Genomic DNA, 24985 nt, shown 5'->3' with positions numbered 1-24985 from the left:
GCAGGGAACTTCCCCATCACTGAGCAGTGAGTAGCCATACTCTTTCCATTAGATCTGACTTCACCATGGGGAAGGGGAGCCCCTTCCAAGGATATTCCTTCCTTGGGTACTCTCAGTCCTGCGACATTATAGCTCTCTTTTATCCTTCTTAATAGCTAATACCATGATCAGTTAAAAGTTTTTTATATTAAAATTATCCCTGTTCAAGTTAATGGTATGGTTTCTGTCTCCTGACTGGATATTATGATACAATATTTACTGTCATATTTCTACTACTTTAGGTTTAAAGTTTTTCATAATAAAGATTTAAACTGAATTTTTGATCATTCATTAAATATTTACGTAGAACAGGACAAAGGATGATTTTCCTTTGTCTACTTATTGTAAAGAAGCATCCAAGACTTACCACTACATCATGATTACAGGTGGCCACCAGCTTATGATGGTTTTAGGATTTTTTTGACTTTATGATGGGTTTATTGGGATGTAAACCCATTTCAAGCCGAGGAGCTCCTTAGGACTTACGAATCATACCTCTTTCACATCACAGTAAAGTTGGAAAATTGTTAAGTCAAGCTGTCATTAAGTAGGAGACTGCTGTATTGCTAATGTTAAAGGTATTTTTCACTTATGATGGGTTTACTGGGAATTAACCACAATGTAAATCAAGGACCATCTGTATCTTGTATGGTTTTTGCTAATGCATTGAAAGAGATCTGTGTAAATTATCTATGATTTCAGAATATGCATATTACCTCCAACTGTGTTAACTCATGTTTTTAAAGAGAATAATGGTATTTTTACACTATGTGGATGTGCTGCAGTAGAATTTTTCTTTCTTTTTTTTTTTTGAGACAGAGTCTCACTCTGTCGCCCAGGCTGGAGTGCAGTGGCCGGATCTCAGCTCACTGCAAGCTCCGCCTCCCGGGTTTACGCCATTCTCCTGCCTCAGCCTCCCGAGTAGCTGGGACTACAGGCACCTGCCACCTCGCCCAGCTAGTTTTTTGTATTTTTTTTAGTAGAGACGGGGTTTCACCATGTTAGGATGGTCTCGATCTCCTGACCTTGTGATCCGCCCGTCTCAGCCTCCCAAAGTGCTGGGATTACAGGCTTGAGCCACCGCGCCCAGCCTGCAGTAGAATTTTTCTAAGCTACAAAAGTGTATAAATAAAAAATCAACTTAAACTTTTTGGGAAATAATTTCTACCAAAGATTCATAATCAGCATATTCCTTCAATGACCAAGTTCATCCAGTAGATAATCTCCTTGCATAAAAGTTTCAAGATCATGCAGTGACTTGCTTATGCTGTAATCTGAGACCTGGTTCTGTGGAAAATTATAGGTTCTTATTTTCTCTGGTCTTCCTTTACTTCCAATCTGAATTTTTCTAGCACTGTGTTTATTCATTTCTTCTTCTAGATACATGTTGTATAGTTTTATACGTAACTTTTTCATAGTCAGCTCTTTATTTTTCAGTTGAGATCTCTCTTGCTGACATTCAGAAACACCTGAATAGTGTTACAAGAATTAAAAAGTTTTGATAGAAAAATCTTCTTTACTTATTTTCAAGGAATACTCCTTTTCCTTCTCATCCCTTTTCTTCTTCCTGTTGGAAGAGGAACTAGCTGGACAGCACCGTCCATGGTATTTACATGTTGCCCCCCTGGCTCCACTGGCTCGCTTAGTGTCGATTCTCAAATCTTTCGGATTAATCACCAGATTAATCTCAGTAGGTTGGGGCAATACTGCTTACAGTGATGGTGCTAGTGTGGATGAGGCCTTGCTTTTCTGTCTTTGGCACTCTTTGTACTCTACGCACACGTCCTTCAAATTTCATGTGCCTATAGGCTTCTGAACCCCCAATGCTGGCAGATGCACGTCTGAGGCCACCTGTTTCACTTGGAAAATATTCCATGGTTTCAAAATGCCATCTTTTAAATGCAGCGTATTGCTGATACATATCAAACATCTCTGAAGTAAACAACATTGCCTCCTGACCTCCAACTCCTGCAGTTACTTCCAGGATCAAATCATTTTCATCTGTTTCTTCTGGTGCTTCAACTGGTTATTTCTTTTTATAACACAGAGTTATTTCATTCTCTGCAAGTTTCCTTAAATCTTCATCCTCTTTGTGCAGCAAGTGCTCGGTCTCCTGCAGCTCCTGTTCCTTCTCGTTCAGCAGCTTGACCACCGCCAACAACTCATGCCTCCTGACCTTCAAATGGGCTTCAGACCCCGCCTGGCGCTTGAGAAAGGTCTGCAAGGGCCCGCCCCAGGTGAACAGCCTCTCTAGCGGCAGGCTACCACAGCTCAGGGCCCCTGTGGGGCCAGAGCCACCAGGCAGCGCCCTCAGCAAGTTTTATATCACACTGTGCAGTTTGATCTACAAGCCAGTAGATGGTGCTTCTAGGTAAGAGCTGGTGCAGCCAGTGTGGCTGGTTATATACTTGATCCTTGTTTATGAGCAGAAGTTCTTTTGCCCTAGACAATGAACTGATTCGTGGAATGCATAGTGGTCTGAGCTCTCTGCTCAGCCCCTGGGGGGAGGTGGTGCTCGTTGGGGGCACACCTACAGGTCCCTTGATGGCAGGCACAAGCACCTGTGCTGAGGGAGAATCCAGTGGGTGACCACCAAGCACCCAGAGATGTGCCTAGGTGTGGAGCTGGAAAACTTCCTCAGTTCTGTTCTCTGTATGGTGATGGGGGGCAGCCTGAACTCTAATCCAGGAGAGTGGGTGTTCCAGATGCCTGGAGATCCGCCTGGGTGTGTAGTGGAGAGGACTCCTCTGCACCAGAATCTCTGCACAGAAACAGTGGGGCAGGTCAGGCTGCTTATCAAGTTGAGTGGGTGTTCCAAATGGCTGAAGATCTGCCTGAGCGTGGAGGAGAGAGGGCCCCCTGCACCAAGATCTCTGCACAAGAGGGGTGAGGAGACTCAGGCTGCTGATCTGGGCAAGCAGGCGCTCTGAATGTCTGGAGATCTGCCTGGGCGTAGAGCAGTGAGGACCCTGTTGCACCATAGTCTGTGCCCAGGAGGGATGGGGCAGCTTAGGCTGCTGGTCCAGGCCAAGTGTGCTCTGAATGCCTGGACTTCTGTCTGGGGTGGAGTGGAGAGGGCCCTGCTATACCACGATCTCAGCGGAGCAGTCTGGGCTCCCAGCAATGGCACATGCAGGCGGGTTCCAGGTTGCCAAGATGGCCCTGGCTGAAGCCTTGCTGCCCACCTAAGACTGCAGCTGTAGCAGCTTTCCTCCTGCCCCAGACCTGTGATGGGGGAGAACACAATTCTAGCACCTACTGCTGAGGCACTTTCCACAGTTCTGACTGTGGAGACTCCTACCCCACTCCAGAGCAGGTGCTCCAATCACTTACCCAAGGCTAAAATGCCTGTGCAGTCATGCTACTGGTCAGCAAAGGATGGGTGACTTTGCATGCGCCTAGATTAAAAATGGCATCCTGATCTCAGTCCTGAGTCTGGGAATACGTCTGTGGCTTTTCCCGTTTGCATTCCTTCACGGTGGCTTCAAACCTCTCCCCAAGTTAGTTCCATGGCTTGAGAGAAACAAAGTGCTCTCCCTCGACCTGTCTTTCTCGGATCCCCACGGAAAGGTGACTTACAGAGCGGGGTTCTCTGCCTCTCTCACGTACTGTGGCTTCACTCACTTTGATCAACCATACACTGTCATGGGGGCTGTTGGCCGGTGTTCTCCTCCCTGGGATTTGGAATGTCCTTCACAATTCTGGTGGATTCCCATTTTCCTTCTTGAATTAAGCTCACAGAGTTGATCCTTATGCACTGCCTTGCTGTTTCCAAGTGGCTGAGCACACACTAAAAGCCTTTAATCCACCATCTTGAGAAAAAGATTGTCTTTTCTTATAAGGACGTAAGTCATATGTCCTTATATGTCCATTGTAAGTCATGGATTTAGGGCTCACTCGAATCCAGTATGACTTCTTTTTAGCTAAATACATCTGCAAGGGCTGTATTTCCAAATAAGGTCACATTCTGAGGATCTGCATGAATGTAAACTTCCAAGTAAACTTTCTTGACTTCAGGGGCCACGTGCGTAAATAAGTATGTGAATAGGTGTGTGTGTGTGTTTGTGTATTGGGTGTGGGTGGGAAGTTGTTGGAAGACTGAGACATGGGGATATTCCACTACAGCCATTTAAAACACTATTCTGGATATACATATGTAAAAGCTGAGCTGCTGTAACTGGGCTTGCAGGCGACCAGTTTGGGATCCTTCCTGGGCCAGAGAAACACATTTGAATTTATTCCAAGTGAAATTAAGTCACGGAGACTCTGGCTGCTAGAGGTAGGGGGTAGATGGGGGGAGGGACTGGATTGGAAGGGAGCTTGCATGGAGGTAAGTACAACATCAAGGAAGTTTCTCTAATTGTCTAGGCATAGTATGGATACTTTAAAAGACAGGAGCTTGGAAAGTAAGTGTATTTAATTCCAGTTTAAATAGATGCCAAGAACACCTTGGAGGTAATTAAAAAAAACTTTATTCGTATATCAGATCACATCTTTGTGGGTGATCTGTAAAATGACAGTGACTAGTAATATTTTCTAGTAAATTTCCAATATATGCCAGAAGGTGGCAGCATTGTCAAACAGCAGGATGCTTGGTGCTGCCTGCCACTCTCCTTTATATGCTTTGGGACCTACTGAATTCAAGGCCATCTCCTCTCTCTCACCCCCGCCCTTCTGCATCCCCTCTTCCATGTCTTTCTCCTTGCGGGGTTAACATGGCGTGGGCTGGGAGAAGTGGGGCATCAACACTGGTCTCCTTTTATACTAATAAATATCCTCAGAATAGAACCTCCTTAAAACACTACGTCTCCTTTTATATTAATATCCTCAGAATAGAACCTCCTTAAAACACTACTTTGATTGTATTAAATGTCTCCCTTAAAAATATCTGGGGGGTAAGACCAGAATGATGAGGAACTTAGAACAATTTCCCATATTTCAGAAAAGCCATGCCTTGGTAAAATGTCAGCTACTTATGCTAGGATCATTATGGATTCTGTGATAAATCTGATTGTCTCATGCTGAGCAAAGACCTGGGTTGGGAGTTTCAAATATTTTTCCAGAAGCAGAGAAATATTATCTCTAAATAAATTCAGCCAGATAATTAAACTCTTTCAAAACATTGGAATCTTGATTAACATATAAGAAAGCAGGGGTGGTGAGAATCTTGGGCTTCATTATCTTGGTGGATACAAAGGTCATCTTCATTTAAAAGACTGTTTTGATTAGGGTGGCAGGGCTAACCAAAAAAACCTGGGTTTGGAGTTGGGCCGATCCCTAACTCTGCAACCTCCAGTAAATAATTCAAAATCTTTGAGCTTCATTTTTCTCATTGCATTGGATTCCTATTGACATAAATTAAATAGTGTATATGAAGAACCTAGTATAGTGCTAGCACATAGTTGATGCTCAACAAACTTTTCTTGAATGAATGGAACTAACAGCCAGAGCAATATTGAGTTTTAGAGGCCTGCTGTGTACCTGATATTGTGGTCGTGGCGAGACTCAAAAACAACAAATGGAAAGAAGAAAAGAATATGATTCTCTGATCTGGGACATTTAAATTACTATTTTTAATTTTTAGATCTTGGGCAATTGAACACATTTGAAACTGCCCCCTGGCTCTGGAGGGGGGTGATAAGTAAATGAGATGCCAGGCCACATGCCACTTTTCTTACATACCTCACAGCATGCAGCAGAGTACACAATATCAACTCTAGAAATTGAGCCATTAGAGAGAAAGGAACGCATGAGTGTGTCTTTGATTTGAATACAGGTAATCATCTCATTACCTGAGGTTAGAGGGAGGGCAAATCTTCCCTTTAATCTCTACCGGCTTTATTGTCAGGGAATAAGACAGGGACTTGCTGCCATTATTCACCATCTCTTATTTGAGGACACTTATTTAGCCTGTGCTCAAACAGATAGTCTAATAAGATGCTTGATGGAGAGAGGGTGTGTGTGAACGTGAACATGGTAAATGGTGGCCCCAAGGTCTTCCTCTTGAGCTTTCTCAGGCTAGCCGAGGACAGGAGCAATCACAACAGCTCAAGTTAGAAAGGGGCTGAAGGGTTAACTTGTTCAACTGGCCTTGTATTCTCAAATTCCTTTTATGATATTGCTTCAGGAACACTTCAAGAAAAACTCCAAGTAGAGCTTGAGATCTTGGCACCCTGTGCCACCTTGCAATGCCTTTTTCTTCTCAGGAGAAGTTGGGCTTCTCAAACTATGCCCTTTGTTAATTGTTCTTTCTTTGAATAATTCAAGGCCCTGCATTCCTTCTACATGTGGCTCCCTCTCACCCCAGTAATGAAGGAGGATTATGTGAATTCTAATAACATTTTTTTCCATAATTTCCAATAGTTCCTTTTTGGATAATTATGCTGTCTAATGCTTTTTCGCTAAAAGTATTATTTTATTGAAGAATTATACTTCTGTTTCTGTGCATGAACATATATCGATTTCTATAAAAAATCAGGAACCGGCTGGGCGCAGTGGCTCATGCCTGTAATCCCAGCACTTTGGGAGGCTGAGATGAGCGGATCACGAGGTCAGGAGATCAAACCATCCTGACTAACATGGTGAAATCCCTTCTCTACTAAAAATACAAAAAATTAGCCAGGCGGGGTGGCGGGCGCCTGTAGTCCCAGCTACTTGGGAGGCTGAGGCAGGAGAATGGCGTGAACCCAGGAGGCAGAGCTTGCAGTGAGCCGAAATTGCGCCTCTGCACTCCAGTCTGGGCAATAGAGCAAGAGTCTGTCTCAATTAAAAAAAAAAAAAAAAATCAGAAACCAGCTTGTCATTAAGTGAGTTGTTACTCATTGTTTAATGGATGAATACAAGATACCAGGAATACGGGAGTGAATAAGACAGAAAACCTGCCCTCCAGGAGTTTGTATTTTAATAAGCTGTCATCTCACACAAGGTGAAAGATTGTATTATCTATTGCATAACAAATTGTTATTGTATTATCAATACAATCTATTGATAAATAAATAGATTGTATTATCTATTGCATAACAAATCACCCCCAAAACATAATGGCTTAAAATAATAAACATTTAACTTGTATTTTCCTCTTTCTGCTGGTTAAGAATTTGGGAATGGCCTACCTGGCTGGTTCTGACTAGGGTCTTACATGTGACTGCAGTTGGATGTTGGCAAAGGCTGGAGTCATCTGAAAGCTTAAGTGAGGCTGGAGAATCTGTTTTAAAGATGGCTGTCTCACAGGGCTGTAAGCAGGAGGCCTTAGTTCCTAACCATGTGGCCTCTCCATAGATGCCTTGAGTACCCTCACAACATGGAGGTTGGCTTTCTTCAGAGTGAGTGATTGCCTCAGGATACAGCAAGCCTACCTTTCCCGAGAGGCCATGATTGCCTCAGGATGCAAAAGCAAGCTTTTGCACCCACATGTTAATTAATTAGTTAATTCAACAAGTATTTATTGAACACCGACTATTTGCTAGAAGTTCCAGCATTGAAACATCCCTCATTCTTTCCTCACTGAGAGTTTGGAAAAAGTAAAAATACTTTCAGCTTAGTTAAAAATTGGAAGGACTAGAGTAGTAGTATTTTCTAGAGTCATTCATAGAGAAATAAACCATCTAACCAAGGTAGGGGTGCAATCCAACCAGTTGCAAATAAACAGTGCAATTGTATTTGATTCAAGTGTGCTCTGGGTCTCTTTTTATTTTGGAAATCATTGTGCTTTTGGAATGGCTGCCTAGCAACCAGGGCTTTGCTCAGTTCACACCAGGAGTGTTTGAGCAGAGTTGCTCAATAGCATTAAAATTCACTGGGTTTCCCAAGCAGTAGAAAAACTGCTAGGTGCAGCCGAGTGTGGTGGCTCATGCCTGTAATCCCAGCATTTTGGGAGGCCAAGGCGGGCAGATCACGAGGTCAGGAGTTCAAGACCAGCTTGACCAGGATGGTGAAACCCTGTGTCTACTAAAAATACAGAAAAAAAAAAAAAATAGCCGGGCATGGTGGTGCGTGCCTGTAATCCCAGCTACTCAGGATGCTGAGGCAGGACAATTACTTGAACCCAGGAGGCAGAGGTTGCAGTGAGCCGAGATTGCGCCACTGCACTCCAGCTTGGGTGACAGAAAGAGACTCCATCTCAAAAAAAAAAAAAAAAAAAAAAAAAAAAAAAAAAAAAAAAAAAAAAAAGAAAAGAAAAGAAGAAAACTGCTAGATGCTGAGCCTGTATGGCCACCTAGCAGTGCAGAGGGTGAGTGTCAAGGTTGGAAGACCCTGGGAGGGGTAGAATTTTTCTAGGTTTGGAGGAAGGATGTGCATGCACCATGGTAGTTTTATGCATGGTTGGCTAACAGTGGCATGATTCACATCTAAGAATAGATAACATTTGTTTGAAAATGTTCTTGGTGTTTGCTTTCAGCGATGCTTACACTGAAATGGGAATGACACAGAAAAATAGAATGTGGTGAGTATGTCCCTCTTGTTTGTGAACATTCTACAGTTTTGTGATTAGCAGCTTTCAATTTTAGAACTCTGGCACATAGATCATTCAAATCAACTTACTTCTCAAAATTTGCACTGGCCCCAAACAAAAACATATGACTAGAATCCTTTTTAAAAATGGGTTTTGAAAAAAGTTAAATCCATCTGTATGCAAGACTATGCTATATGTGGTCTTGGACCCTGGGTTAAGTGCTGTTGAAGTGAGAAAGACATTGTTTGGCATTTACCATTCATTCATTCATTTATTCAACAAATATTAAAGGTATAATTTTCCAGGCGCTCTGTTAGGCATTGGAATATAGACATCAATAAAATAGACACATTCGCTGTCCTCATAGTATTACATTCTAGTGGGACTCATGACATATGAGAAAGAGAGAAAAACTCACATAGCTCTCCTGGGGCAGTAGAAGGGCCAAAGGACTCCAGCAGGTGAAATAAGGATTTTGACAGCTACACAGGAAACTCAGAGCTGCCAAATTCTGCCTTTCTGGATGCTTTTCTGTGAATCCCATCCATGACAGGTGAATTCTTATGTAACAGACTTGTTTATAAGCTACACCAACCCAAGGTGTCCAACTGGGCCACCAGAAATAAAACTGTAACTCCTTCACTCACCCACATTGATTATTCTTTAAAGCTTCACCTCTTTCAAAATCTCTCCCTCTCATTCAAGGAGGGCTCTGAAATTTTTTCACACACGCTTGCAAATTGCTATTCCCTAGAGCACTGTAGGGCTTCTAGTGAGGTGTCATTGAAGACTCATGAACAATGGGAAGAAATAATCAAATGTATCTTTAAGATTAATTTGCAAACAGGGAATAGAGTGACATAAAGTGGAATGAAATCGGAATTAAGAAATACCATAAAGAAGCATACTAGAAGGATATTTTGTATGTTTTTAATTTTTTTTTGGCCAACTAGCTCTCCTTTCTCAGTTTAGTTCTTCAATTCTGCTTTGGGGGACCATCTTTTCCACTCTTAGTCATTGTGATTTGGGTGGGGCTAATCTAACCCCCACTCTGGCGGTGGGGTTAGTGAACTAGCTCTGGCGGAGGAGAAAACATACAGCACATTGTTCCAAAACCACAACAATTGTTCCGAAACCACAACAATCATTCATGGAATGTTTGCTGGAACCATGAGTGAGGCCTCCTGTTACCAATGGGGTTGCCAGTTGGTAGGATGCAAACCCAAAACTCTGTTTGCTATTACATAAGAAAAACTACTGACTGAAAGTGCTGTCAAGTCAGACAGAACTAGAGCAGTGATATGGAGAGTGATATGTGGTAATAATGAGGACCTGGATCCAGCCCTGTCTGAAGTCTAAGTTTCAGTTACATTTTCCCACAAATTATTATCTTTATTAGAGGTGATTTGAGTTGGAATTTCTACGATTTCCACAAGAAGATCCTGGGCTAATACACTAGAATATTGAGCAATATCAAGGCTTTAACACTAACAGTTGTAAAGTAATTAAAATTGGGGATGCCTTTGAGAAGGATTACAAAAAGATGTGGTAGATGAAGGAGAGAAGAGTAAGGCAGTAGGATTTGCCAGCTTTAGCCAGATGATTAAGAAGATGGTGCTATCTGTTCTTAATAGAAACAAAGAAGTCAGGAAAATGATTTGGAGTAAGGCAAAGGGGTGGGAGTGAAATCTACTGTAGACATGTTGAGTTGCTACTGATAGCTGGGCATCTAACCTAGTAGTTGAAAATTTGGGACTGAGTCAATGCGAGAGACCATTTCTACAGTGGGAGGCAATAATTAAAAATGATGTGCCAGTTAAATCATGAAGGGAGAACATGATGAATACGGAAGAAGAATGGGCCATTGGAAGACCCACGTTTAGGATTCAAGAAGAAAATGTGAAACCAACAAAAATGGTTTCTTGTCCCAGTGCCTTTGCATGTGGGACCTTGATCCCCTGGGATCCACTACTCTTATGTCAGTCACTTCTTTAAGAGAGTTCAGATAGAACTTCTTCTAGCCTATCTTCTCTGCCTGTCCATCTTGTGCACCTGAGGTTGGGCTTCCCAGTGTCTATTTCAGTTTCCCACTGCACTTATCCCATTTTATTGTCACTCTATCTCTGAGTCTGCTTCTGCAACAGACTTGGCTAGAATTTGAAACCAAATCTTCCTGATTCTTGAAGGCATGCTTTTCCCACTATGCTTTGCTGTGATGATTTTTAGCCTACCTACAGTAGGACAATTGAAAACACCAATGAGATGATGTATATGAAATTGCTTTGGAAACTATAAATTAACATGTAAGCATAAGCTGACATTACTATTGCAAATCTGTTACTGACTATATATTTGTGTGCGTTTAAGGTGACATTATTGCAAATGTAGATAGTATATGTACACATGTGCATTAACATGTAATATGTAAGAAAGCATGTGTATATATACAGATAGAATAACATTAATATTTTATGTCTGTGGAATTATTCTTACATGTTATATTTATGTGGGTGTGAATGTGTGTATATTTATTACAGTATTCAGGAGACAATCAAGTTGTTGGCTTTTAAAATGTACTCTATTAAATGAGAATTTAGACAAAAAAAGAATTTTTCTGATATGTCCTGATACCAGTACTGTAAATACTCAAATTCATAATCTTGAATGTTGATAATAATAGTAATTATTTGCTACACATGAATTTGTGGTCTTTAGCCTACAAAGGATGATCACAAGCACTATTCTGTCTGTTCTCACCAAAACACTGTGAGGGTATCTGATTTGTATATTGGGAAGTATTGGCTTTGATGTTTGGCAGACTAGGGCTTCTACTCTGGATCCTATCTACTTTCTAGCTTGGTTCTTTTGAGCACATTATAATAGTTACATGATTGAGTGTCTTTTCTGTTCGTATTCTTTTACATATTGTTTCTAATTTTTCATAGGGACTCCTAAAGGGTAGATATTGTTCCCATTTATGGATGAGAATACTTGTTATTGGAGTAGTTATGTGACTTGGATATTTATTTATTTATTGATATTTTTGAGATAGAGTCTCGCTCTGTCGCCCAGGCCGGACTGCAGTGGCGTGATCTCGGCTCACTGCAAGCTCTGCCTCCCAGGTTCACACCATTCTCCTGCCTCAGCCTCCCGAGTAGCTGGGACTACAGGCGCCCATCACCACGCCCAGCTAATTTTTTGTATTTTTAGTAGAGATGGGGTTTCACTGTGTTAGCCAGGATGGTCTCAATCTCCTGACTTCATGATCTGCCCGCCTTGGCCTCCCAAAGTGCTGGGATTACAGGCGTGAGCCACCGCGCCTGGCTGATATTTATTTATTTATTTATTTAGAGATGGAGTCTTGCTCTGTTGCCCAGGGTGGAGTGAAGTGAAGTGATACTGGCTCACTGCAACCTCTGCCTCCTGATTTCAAGCGATTCTTGTGCCTCAGCCTCCTGAGTAGATGGGATTACAGATGCACACCACTATATCCAGCTAATCTTTGTATTTTTAGTAGAGACAGGGTTTCACCATGTTGGCCAGGCTTGTCTCAAATTCCTGGCCTCAAGTGATCTGCCTGCCTCAGCCTCCCAAAGTTTTGGGATTACAGGCATGAGCCGCCATGCCTGGCCACTTGAATCTTTTAAAAATGTATTGAGGTATTTTATGGACTAAAATATAATCTACCTTAGTAAGTATTCCATGTACTCTTGGAAAAAAATGTGTATTATGCTTATACAGAGTGGTGGATTCTACAAACGTTAATTTGGTCAAGTTAGTTGACAGTATTGATCAAGTCTTCAGTTTCCTTACCAATCTTCTGTCAATTTGTTTGATTAATTACTGAGTTAGTGATATTGAAATCTTAGACCAAAATTGTCAATTTTTCACATCTCTTTTTGGTTTTATCAGCTTTTACTTCATGTATTTTGAAATTCTATTATTAGGTGTATAAACATTCAGAATTGTTATGTTTTCTTGAATTTATCTCTTATTATGAAATGAACATAATTATCTGTGGTAATATTATGTCTTCTGAAGTCTATTTTGTTTGAATTTAATATAGCCAAATGCATCTTTCTTTTTTAGTTTTTTTTTAAAAATTATACTTTAAGCTCTGGGATACATATGCAGAACATGCAGGTTTGTTACATAGGTATACATGTGCCACGGTGGTTTGCTGCACCCATCAACCCGTCATCTACATTAGGTATTTCTACTAATGCTATCCCTCCCCTCGCCCCCTACCTCCCGACAGGCCCCAGTGTGTGATGTTCCCGTCCCTGTGTCCATGAGTTCTCATTGTTCAACTCCCATTTATGAGTGAGAACATGTGGTGTTTTGTTTTCTGTTGCTGTGTTAGTTTGCTGAGAGTGATGGTTTCCAGCTTCATTCATATCCCTGCAAAGGACATGAACTTATCCTTTTTTATGGCTGCATAGTATTCCATGGTATGTAAGTGCCACATTTTCTTTATCCAGTCTATTGTTGATGGGCATTTGGGTTGGTTCCAAGTCTTTGCTATTGTGAATAGTGCTGCAATAAACATAGATGTGCATGTGTCTTTATAGTAGAATGATTTATAATCTTTTGGGCATATACCCAGTAATGGGATTGCTGGGTCAAATGGTATTTCTGATTCTAGATCCTTGAGGAATCTCCACACTGTCTTCCACAATGGTTGAACTAATTTCACTCCCACCAACAGTGTAAAAGCATTACTATTTCTCCACATCCTGTCCGGCATCTGTTGTTTCCTGACTTTTTAATAATCGCCATTCTACCTGGCGTGAGATGGTAGTATCTAACTGTGGTTTGATTTGTATTTCTCTAATGACTAGTGATGAGATGATGAGCTTTTTTTCATATGTTTGTTGGCCACATAAATGTCTTATTTTGAGAAGTGTCTGTTCATATCCTTTGCCCACTTTTTGATGTGGTTGTTTGATTTTTTTTTTTTGTAAATTTGTTTAAATTCCTTGTAGATTCTGTATATTAGCTCTTTGTCAGATGGATAGATTGTAAAAATTTTCTCCCATTTGGTAGGTTGCCTGTTTACTATACTGATAGTTTCTTTTGCTGTGCCTAAACTCTTTAGTTTAATTAGATCCTATTTGTCAATTTGGGCTTTTTTTTGCCCTTGCTTTTGGTGTTTTAGTCATAAAGTCTTTGCCCATGCATATGTCCTGAATAGTACTGACTATGTTTTCTTCTAGGATTTTTATAGTTTTAGGTCTAACATTTAAGTCTTTAATCCATCTTGAATGAATTTTTGTATAAGGTGTAAGGAAGGAGTCCAGTTTCAGTTTTCTGCATATGGCTAGCCAGTTTTCCCAACACCATTTATTAAATAGGGAATTCTTTCCCTATTGCTTGTTTTTGTCAGGTTTGTCAATGATCAGATTGTTGCAGATGTGTGCCATTATTTCTAAGGCCTCTCTTCTGTTCCACTGGTCTCTTTCTCTATATATTTTGGTACCAGTACTATACTGTTTGGGTTACTGTAGCCTTGTAGTATAGTTTGAAGTCAGGTAGTGTGATGCCTCCAGCTTTGTCCTTTTTTTTTTTTCCTTAGGATTGTCTTGTCTATATGGGCTCTTTTTTGGTTCCATATGAAATTTAAAGTAGTTTTTTTCTAATTCTGTGAGGAAAGTCAATGGTAGCTTGATGGAGATAGCATTGAATCTCTAAATTACTTTGGGCAGTATGGCCATTTTCACAATATTAATTCTTCCTATCATGAGCATGGAATGTTTTTCCATTTGTTTGTGTTCTGTCTTATTTCCTTGAGCAGTGGTTTGTAGTTCTCCTTGAAGAGGTCCTTCACATCCCTTGTAAGTTGATATCACCACTGATCCCACAGAAATACAAATGACTATCAGAAAATACTAGGAACACCTCTGCACAAATAAACTAGAAAATCTAGAAGAAATAAATAAATTCCTGGACACATACACCCTCCCAAGACTAAACCAGGAAGAAGTCCAATCCCTGAATAGACCAATAACAAGTTCTGAAATTGAGGCAGTAATTAATAGCCTACCAACCAAAAAAAAAAAAAAAAAAAAGCCCAGGACCAGAAGGATTCACAGCCAAATTCTATAAGATGTAAAAGAGGAGCAGGTGCCATTCCTTCTGAAACTATTCCAAAGAATAGAAAAAGAGGGGTTCCTCCCTAACTCATGTTATGAGATCAGCATTATTCTGATACTAAAACCTGTCAGAGACACAACAACAACAAAAAATTTCAGGCCAATATTCCTGATGAACATCAATGCAAAAATCCTTAATAAAATACTGGCAAACCAAATCTAGCAGCACATCAAAGAGCTTATCCACCATAATCAAGTCAGCTTCATCCCTGGGATGCAAGGCTGGTTCAACATATGCAAATCAATAAATGCAATCCATTGCATAAACAGAACCAATGACAAAAACCACATGATTATGTCAACAGATGCAGAAAAGGCCTTCAATAAAATTCAACACCCCTTTATGCTAAAAACTCTCAATAAATTTGGTATTGATAGAATGCATCTCAAAATAGTAAGAGTTGTTTATGACCAACCCACAGCCAATCTCAAACTGAATAGGCAAAAGCTGGAAGCATTCCCTTGAATACTGGCACAAGACAGGGATGCCCTCTCTCACCACTCCTCTTCAACATAGTGTTGGAAGTTCTGGCCAGGGCAATCAGGCAAGAGAAAGAAATACAGTGTGTTCAAATAGGAGGAGAGGAAGTCAAGTTGTCTCTGTTTGCAGATGACATGATTGTATATTTAGAAAACCCCATCATCTCAGCCCAAAATCTCCTTAAGTTGACAGGCAACTTCAGCAAAGTCTCAGGATACAAAATCAATGTGCAAAAATCACAAGCATTCCTATACACCAATAACAAACAAACAGAGAGCCAAATCATGCGTGAAGTCCCATTCACAATTGCTACAAAGAGAATGAAATACCAAATGCATCTGTCTTTTGATTGGTATTAATATGTTATATCTTTTCTTACCTTTTTATTTTTAATCTGTCTCTTCATATTTAAAGTACATTTCTTATAGAAAGCATATAGTTGTGTCTTGCTTTTTCCCACATTCTGAAATCTCTGCCTTTTAATTGGGATATTTAGACCACTTACATTTAATGGGATTCTTGACATGGCATGTTTAAGTCTATCATCTTGCCACTTTTTAAAGAAGTTGCCCATATGTTGTTTCCTTTTTCTTGCCTACTTTTGGAATGACTATTTTTTTAAAAATTCCTTTTTATCTTCTTTGTTGGCTTATTTGCTGTAACTCTGTATTGTTATTTTAGAAGTTGCTTTAGGTTCAAGTAATATTATACTACTTCATGTACGGTATAAAAAACTTACAATAGCATAATCTATTTTTCTCCTTACAATCTTATGATATTTTTGACATATGTTCTACTTGTACCTGTGCTATAAAACCTGTACTACATTGTTATTATTTTTGCTTAAACAGATTAGTTTGCCTAAAGACATTTAAATAATAAAAAATCTTATATGTTTACTCATGCAGTTATGACTTCCAGGGCTATTAATTCAATTGTGTAGACCCACATTTCCATCTGATATCATATTCCATCTGCCTAAATGATGATGTATTTTTGTATTTCTTGTAATGCAGCTTTGCTGGTGAATACATTTGTTTACTTTTCATATATCTGTAAAAGTTTTTTGTTTTGACTTTGTTTTAGTTTGATTTTGAAACTCATTTAAGCTGGGCATAGAATTCTAGGTTGATAGTTTTTCTTTCAATACTTGTACTCAGGGTTTTGAGATTCTTATTCTGTGGGTTTACAGATTTCATCAAATTTGGACATTTTAGAGAAATATTTCCCCCCATTTTTTTTCTGTCTCCTATCACCTCCTTTAAGGACTCTAATTACCCTGTTTGATGCTGGATATTTTTGTGTTCCTATATTATAGAGTCTTGTTCTGGGACACAGTTAAGTTACTTGGAAACAGATTTTTTGAAGTGTTGCTTTTATGTCTTTTTTATAGGCTGGGTCAGAACAGTGTTTAGTCTAGGACTGATTATTTTCCACTACTGAGTTAAGAAGACCCTCTGAGTATTCTATCTACTGCCCAGAAAATCATAAGGCTTTCACATCTAGCTTGGGGAAGAGACACTGTTTATGACCCTGTGTCATAATATTTATATTAATTTAGTGGTTTCTCTGAGAATTACAATACACATACCTAAATGTTCACATTCTATTTAGAGTTAATATTTTAACACTTCAGGTAAAGCATAGATGCCTTACCATCATCCAGGTCGTTTTATCCTTATCCTTGGTGTTATAATTGACATGTATATTATGTCTACTACATTGGAGACCTCCCAGACAATGTTAGAACTTTTGCTTTCAATAGTCACACATATTTTTAAGAATTTAAGAGAAGAAAAATAATCTATTTATCGAGTTATTTACATTAATGCCACTCTTCTTTTAATTCTGAAGTTTTCTTCCTTTTGATATAATTCCTCTTCAGCCTGAAGAACTTCCCTTTTTTTCAAGCAGATCTGCTGGTGACAAATCCTCTCAGCCATCTTTCATCTGAGAATGTCTTTATTTCAGAAGATTTTGGCCATATAATTATAAAATCTGTGTGTTTATTTACTGAAGATTTTTTAATTTAAATTGATTTCTTATTTTGGAGGAAGAAATTTAGACAAAATGAAAATGGAAATCACTACCATAAATGGAAAATCAGTATCACTTGCTATAGATAGATGACAACAATAAGATACACAGTGAAAATAAAACATTATTAAAGTCTCTTTTGCCTGCCAGGCACTGGTCATTAAAGAAGCTCTCTTTGTAACAAGTTCCCTTTAAGAAACACTGGTTGGATGAATGGATGGATGGAGGAATGAATGAATGAATGAATAAATAAAAACAACTATTTCTGTCTTTTTATTCATTGAATAAAGATTTACTAAGCCCACATTCTGTGATGGGCACTGAACTATCTCTGGAGCTGCAATAATCATGGGACAGACGAGGTTTAGGCTCTCCCAGCACTGGCAACTCAGTGTGAAGGAGTGGATCCAACCTTTACCTGAGAGTGGGCTTTGATGGGTGCAAGCTCGGGTAAGCGGCACACTTGAAAAGATGTAAAATGGAAAGGTTGTGAGAAATGAAGCTCTGTTGCCAATTGCTTCAGGCTGTCACTCCCTGTCTGCAGCATCCTGGGTTTTTCTCCCCTGCAGCTTGACCTCAGCTGAGATGGGTAGTGTTTGCTGCTTCCTGTGATGTTTGGAATCATCTCTCAGTATTATAACTGTCTGCTGCAAACATCTTTACTTACCATTTAGTGAGAGCCCGACCTTTTTCCATCCAAGGCCATTAGTTATATCAGTGGGCTCTGTGTGTGCTCTTAGTCAGAATAAATCCCCCCTGAGTCAGGGGCAATAGATCATGGGCTCCATCATTTATGGCCTATAAATTAAAGGGTGGTTGGGAAATCTGGCTTCTGTGCCTGGCCGCTCACTCCTTAGATACACAGTGTCACTCTTTTATTGGGGGATGTTGGGGGGAGGCTGTTTGGTCTCCTTCTGAACCCCCTGAAAGACAGTATTTACTGGCTATGGAAATACCTTCACCGCATGTTTATTTCTTTGAGACACTCTGCCTCAAGCTCATTGGATCCTTGTTCTTGTCTCTGTCCGGAGCTGTCTGGGCATTTAATGGCCTTGGGTGGTATGCTCTCCACATTTCCAAGGCTCCTCAGTGACAGCAGAATAGGCTTTTAAAAGTCTCACCACACCCAGAGTGTTTGGGGTTTCATAATGGCAAAGCGTGGCTGTCTTCTGCACTCTGGAGGTTGCATTCCGGAGACAGGGCGTTCCTGCCTTTCCACTGAGGCCACAAGGCTCCATTGATGACTGGGACTGTCCCCTCCTTGCTCCTTGAGAGCCTCGGCAGCACTCTTGGGGCTCCTGCCTCCCCATGGCCTGTCGCATCACCTTTGAAAACAGACGCATGGCTGTGAAGTTGTAGGTTTCAGGATGGCTTTGCTGTTGTAGGGAGATTGTTCTCAGAGACATCTCTGTCAGGTTCAGCTCTTGGAGCATTGTGCTGTCTCCATATTTGGAATGAAATGCTATCGTGTAAAGCAGTTCTAGCATGTTTCTGTTTAGTCCATAGTGAGCTCATGAGGATCCAGGGAGGAGTGAGGAGCAAAAGTGCGTGAGTCTGTTGCATTCAAGGGATTGCAGAGTTAAAGTAATAGCAAAGATCACTGGTCCCATCATTTACCAGAGGCCAGCATCCTCACCCCAACATCCCTGACAGGTGCACATCCAGCTTTAGTCTGAACGTGCTGTACCCTGCCTGGATCCCAGCCTTGGTGAGCTCTTCACTTCAGCTGGAACCTCTCAGCCTCATCTTTGTCTCCCCTCATGCCAAGCTCTGAGCCTCCCTGCTGTCCCAAGGCAGGAGAGTTTTAAGAAACTCTAGATGGGTCAAATGAAACTTAATTTCAGGTCCCACTTGGGTTGCCTGTCTAATATTTATCATCTGTCCAGTTATCTGGTAACTGGGATAAACTTTATCTTGATCCCAGCCACCTATCTCTCCCTTAGTCTCTGTGCCCAAGCCCTTGTTTTCATAACATATCTATGTCTCAGCCCTGCATTGCCCTCATGGGATCTTCCTCCCCAGGATTTATAGCCTTGTCCTGGAGTTGCAGCCCAATGATTCGGGTCTTGCTGGCTGATGATGGAACTCCTAGATATAGACTTGTGTAGAGTACCACTTGCCCCTGTTTTCTTGCTGCTTTGTATTCCTGTGACTGCTGGTAACCCTGAACTAGAACTCATCATTAGGAAATAGGCCTAGCACCAGAACTGGCCTGCTGAGTTAGATGCTTTTTCGGGAATTGTAGCTTGGCCCATGCACGAAATGTTTAATTTCAAGTCCCAGACCATCCTGGACCATCCGTCAGTCTGTATCATCTAACTGCAGCTAATCATGATATTCCTGTATGCCTATTGAAAAATAAACCTCCTAAGGTAGAAATGTATTCAATGATAAAATATGCCATGTATTGAATAAGTACTACTACATGTTAGACATTTTGCTATGCATTTTTGTGTGCAGTATATCCCCAAAGCCTATGAACTAGGTGTTATTATTCTTAATTAATTGTTTATTTTTTGAGATCAGATCTTGCTATGGTGCCCAGGCAGGCCTCAAACTCCTGGGCTCAAGTGATCCTTGTGCCTCAGCCTCCCAAGTAGCTGGTACTATGGATGTGTGCCATCATGCCAGGCCCTTTGCCCTTTTATTATTATTTCTAGTAGCATGCAGTGACTCTTCAGAGCACAGGCACTATAACTGGACTACCTCGATCGAAATTCCAATTGTGCCTCTTTTTAGTTGGGTACCTCAGATAAGCTGCTCGGTCTCTTTGTTTTTTAGTTATCTCATTCATAAAATGAGGTTAACTAATGATCACTTCAAATGGTAGTATGAGGACTGAATCAGTTGATGCATTTAAAATATTTAGAACAGTGCCTAGTGGCCCAGAGATGTCAAGTAACTTGCCCAGCACACACAGTAAGTGGCACAGCTGGGACTTGCAGGAAGGACCCTTTGGTCTCTCCCTTTATATCTCATTGTGCCCCCTCATCAGCCTTGAAACCCCTGGGTTTGGGCTGGGTCACCCCTTAGATGGTAATTCTTCGCAACGGTCAGCTGTGCTTTCCTTGGTCTTCAACTCGTCACACTTCATGTGTAAAGACCATGTTATTAATCTGCTTATCAAGAAAAAAACAGTCTCTGTGTTGTCCTAGCTAAGAGAATGGAACTGACTTTTGGAATACCGGGATCTGGTAGGAGGATCTGCCACTTTCCAGATGAGTGATTTTTGGTAAATCAACAAATCGCTTCCACCTTCAGTTTTCCCATCTGTAAAAGAAAGAGAATAAACTCTACCTTGCAAGCCTGCCATGAATTCAATTAGATGACACGGATAAGAGAGTGGATGTGAAGTAATTTTGTTAATATCAGTTTTCTCATTTGTAAGGTGGCATGATTGTACATGCATGTAAAGATCAAGTGAAAAGTTCATGTGAAGAGCTTAGCATACCACCTGTCACAGAGTAACTACTCAATAAATGCTACTGTCATCAACATCAGCAACACCAGTAAGATGTCCTAATCAAATGTAAACAAATATTTGGTTGTTTTCCTTTGATGAGGGGTTTCAGCAAATGCATCCATCCTACACCTTCCCCTCCTGGACAAGATGGTCCAGGAGGAATGCATGAATCTGCAAGACGGTTGCCCAGCATTAGGGCATGTAATATGGCTGTGAAGCAGATTTTCTCTCTGCCTGCAGATAACTAGTCTCTAGGGGACTTCAAACCTGTGACCCTGTCTTCATTAGCCATGTGAACTTGCTGGCCTCGTCTGCCCTTGGTAATAATTCCTGCCAGGTCACAAAGAATATCTTTCCCCCATGAGCCTTGGGTTAATAGCAACCTTTGACCCTATTCACTTAAAAGGTAATAAGCAACAGAAGCATTCATTCATCCAGCAAACATTTATCAAGGGACATTCTTGAGTTTCTTAGTTCATCATGACTCAGTGTGTCTGCCGCTGACTCTTTCAGGCTGTCACATTCTTCCCGAGATAAGAACAAAGTCAGGTATTTGAATTTTCCTTGTATTTGGGCTATTCATCACCTTTTCTCTTCTCTCCACACCCAATCGAATCAGGAACTCACATTAAAAGGGCTTTGAGCTGATGACTCTGAAAAAGCCCAGGACCCTGATTTCCCTTCCTTTATGATCCCATTAGCAGGCTGATGGTGACGACCATGTGAACACACCAAACACAAGAAAGTATCACTGACAAATGCAGAACACATGTTGGCCGGTGCAAGGATGTGGCACTTCCTTTATGCCGGCAGGTCTACTTAATTCAGTTCAGTCCAACAAGTTTTGGGTACGTGCCCATTTGCTCATTCATTCAATAATTCATTCATTCATCAAAATTTGAGTGTCGTATACAAGCACTGTACTGTGCTGCATGCTAGATTGGAAACAAAAGAAATCTATAATGCTCACCCTGCTAGCATTCTAGTGGAAGATACTGTTTGCATTCGCAAAGCACCCAGAAAAAAATATATGCATGAGGAGAAGAAAAAAATAATATTTACTTCATTTATCATGCATGCTTGCCTTCATTCATTCATTCAATTTGTTAATTACCAACTGCGTGTCATGCACAATGCTAAATGCTGGTACCCAGAGATGAGCAACGAAGACATAATTTCTGCCATCACAGAAACTTGGAAGACCACCTTAGATGAGATGATCAAAGAACACCACAATAAAGCTGAGACCTCTATGGTGAGAAAGAACTAGCTTTGCCACCAGCGGGGAAAGGTCATTTCAGACAGAGGGAAGAACTTACATGAAGCCTTATTATAGGAAAGAGATTGACATTTTTGAGAAGACATTTTGAAAACAGGCTAGTGGGGTTGGAAAGTAATGATGAAGGGGAAGGATGACAAGAGATGAGGACAGAATGGGGAAGGGCCACATAATGCAGAAAGCCTTGGCAGGCCCATGATAGAAGTGTGGAGATATATAGCTATCTCCCTATCTATCTATCATCTATCTATCTATCATCTGTCTATCTATCTATCTATCATCTATCTTCTATCTATTATCTTTCTATCTATATCTCTATCAACTATCTGTCTATCATCTATCTATATCATCTATCATTTATTATCTATCTATCTATCTATCTATCTATCTATCTATCTATCTATCTATCTATCATCTGTCTATCAATCATCTACCTTTTGAGGCCAAAGGGAAACGTTTTAAAAGAGTTTGAAGCTGAACACTGTCATAATCCAATCTATTGTGTGCTTCTGGTGTGTCAGGAATTGTGCTAAGGACTCTGATGATAAAGTAAACAAACAATACTGAGACTCACTGAGTTTAGAAATTCATCCAATGCCATTCATCACTTTTTCACAGTAGCAGTCAGCCATCTGAATGTAACCAATTAATGTGTGGGATAGATAAAAATTAAAAAAAAAGAAGGGGGAATTCAGTGACAACTGGAAATAGAAATGCCATAGATGGGATAAGATTTGTTCAGGACCTTCTTGGACACAGAGAGCAGGAATGCTTCTGAACAGGGAGGTAGAATACACAAAATGAAGGGGGATGTGTCAGGAAAAAAAAAGAGAATACTCCTTTCTTCATGTGTTACCTCGTTTAACCTACACAACATCTCTTTGAGGCAGGTATTATTTCCCCTATTTTCAGATGAGGAAACAGAGGCCCATAAAGTTACCTAGTCAAGGACACCTTGGCACGGTGGCATGGACCATTGTCCAGAGTTGGAAAGGTTTTTAACATCTGGCTGGTGAACCAGAGAGAAAACCAGAGAGTTCACCTACAGCTGAAGAAGACTTGGTGCTGGAAGAGGCATTTCAGCTGTTTTGTTTGCTGTTAGTTAAGGATGGCATTCCCAATTTCCATCTGGCAAGGCTTGAATAAAGGCCAGGAGTGGGCCCTCTCCTAGGTCCTGTCCTAGGAGAAAACCCACTTGGCTGCGTGGTCAGTGCCGAATCCATTGCCCCTGACTTCTGTTCCCATGACAACTTTCAGCACTGTGAAAGATGGCCCTTCTATGGCTAGCAGTGAAATTGCTCAGACCTCAGAGTCCTGGTGAATATGAGAGTGTTGTATTGGCTATTTTTCCCTTTCTGGGTTCTAGGAGGTTTCTTGAGGCTGAGTGTAAGAGGACTGTAACTTCTTTCTTTTGCTTCTCATCCCAAACTCCTCTCTGAGTCCTGCAGGGAGACAGACCCTCATTTGCCATTTTATCTGCAGAGCCTGGGGTGCAGCTCCCATAAGCAACCAATCTCCCCTCTTTACCTGGCCTCACTAACCTGGGGTTTTAGGGCGCTGGACTCAGCATTTCAGTCAGCCTTCAGGAACTGTTCCCTTGGCTGTGAACTCTGGGGCCCCTCTAAGCAGAGATGGCTTTATGAGCTTGTCCATGACTCATTCTGAGCTTAATGCTCTGCTGCCACAGTCTTAAATTCTTAGTCTTTTTATCTTTGAACTTATGTTTTGTAAGTGGAGTCCAATGGGACAATGAAGCACACACTTGAACAGAGGAGAGATGCACAGTGTGAGTGTCCCCAGTACTTCACCATGCCATTCACATTGGGGCATTCATGATGCCCATGAGCACAGAACTCTGGTGGACCCAGGATGTCTGGGAGATCAGCATGATTTAAAGTGCATACAAGACAGACCATTTGAACTAGAGCTTACTTTGAATGCAAAAGGAAGGTAATGGCATTCAAAAAAGCATGAATTTTATTTGTGCTACTTCCTTGTATTAATCAACCTCTTATGCCAAGAATGATGGTTGATGAAAAGCAAAGATAAGTTAAGCCATAGTTTCCTTTCCTTGAAGTCATTCCTTACTCATCAGTAAACCAAAGGTAGAAAGCATTGGTAGAATATATGTGTGCCAAGAAATGTAATAAAAACATTTGTGCTATTTCCATTGTTCTGGTAAGAATAGCTTTGTGCTGTTTCCATTGTTCTGATAAGAATAGCTTTGTGCTGTTTCCATTGTTCTGGTAAGAATGAAATACAGACTACCAATTTTGAATTATATAATTTTGGTGATTCTGCATTTGAGTTAAATGCGCTTATATTTGCATTTAAAACTGACGTGGCATAATATAAAGATGAACAGTAAAATTAATGGTACTTAGATTTTTTCCTTAGAATGATATTGAGTAACAAATACAAAACTCTCACCATGCCTAACTGAAAAAGAAACCGTGAAAGGAAGAAAAAAACGCTTTATATTTTAGTTCCTGTAAGGGCATGTTTTCCCTGCATTTTGAACAAGAGGCTCTATATTTTCATTTCCTATTGGGCCCTGCAGATTGTGCAGCCATCCTTGCATTCAGGGCTTATCCAATCAAACAATTTTTAGCTGCCCGATCAGCACCAGCCACATTACTCATCTGGGCATTTTTTTTTTCTATCCAGGCTGAGAATATGACAGAGCTTGTCTTGGTTCTTTCTATCTAATCACTGCATCCTTCCAGCCACTGGGCATCCAGAGAGAAATAGATGCAACCCCTGCTCTGGAGGAGTTCACAGCACCTTGAGGGGAAATGACAGGTAATGATGCCTGGGGAGCACAGAATGGGGGTACCACCATGTCTGGGGGAGAGAGAACACTTTATTATTAATATCCTCTATTTTCCAGAACCTAGCACAGTGCCTGGTACACAGTGAATGCTCCATAAACGTTTAATAAATGAACAAATGGTGTGATGAACACAAGTGCCCTATTAACAGCTGAATACTATGGAAATTGTAGGGTGTTCATTAATGGTGGGGGAAATACATGTGGTAGAGAGAAGATGGCTTTCCAAAGGTCAGCTGGAGCAGATCAATG

General features: G+C 40.7%; 1 pseudogene; it reads right to left on the bottom strand.

The window, feature by feature from the left end:
* Nucleotides 1-1180: 1180 nt before the first annotated feature.
* Nucleotides 1181-18648, bottom strand: LOC111549554 (annotated as a pseudogene).
* Nucleotides 18649-24985: the final 6337 nt, after the last annotated feature.

Source organism: Piliocolobus tephrosceles, chromosome 7 (assembly GCF_002776525.5).
Source record: "Piliocolobus tephrosceles isolate RC106 chromosome 7, ASM277652v3, whole genome shotgun sequence".
NCBI lineage: Eukaryota > Metazoa > Chordata > Mammalia > Primates > Cercopithecidae > Piliocolobus > Piliocolobus tephrosceles.
Note: the sequence above shows the minus strand (reverse complement) of the source record. Positions and strands in the feature narration are given on the sequence as shown.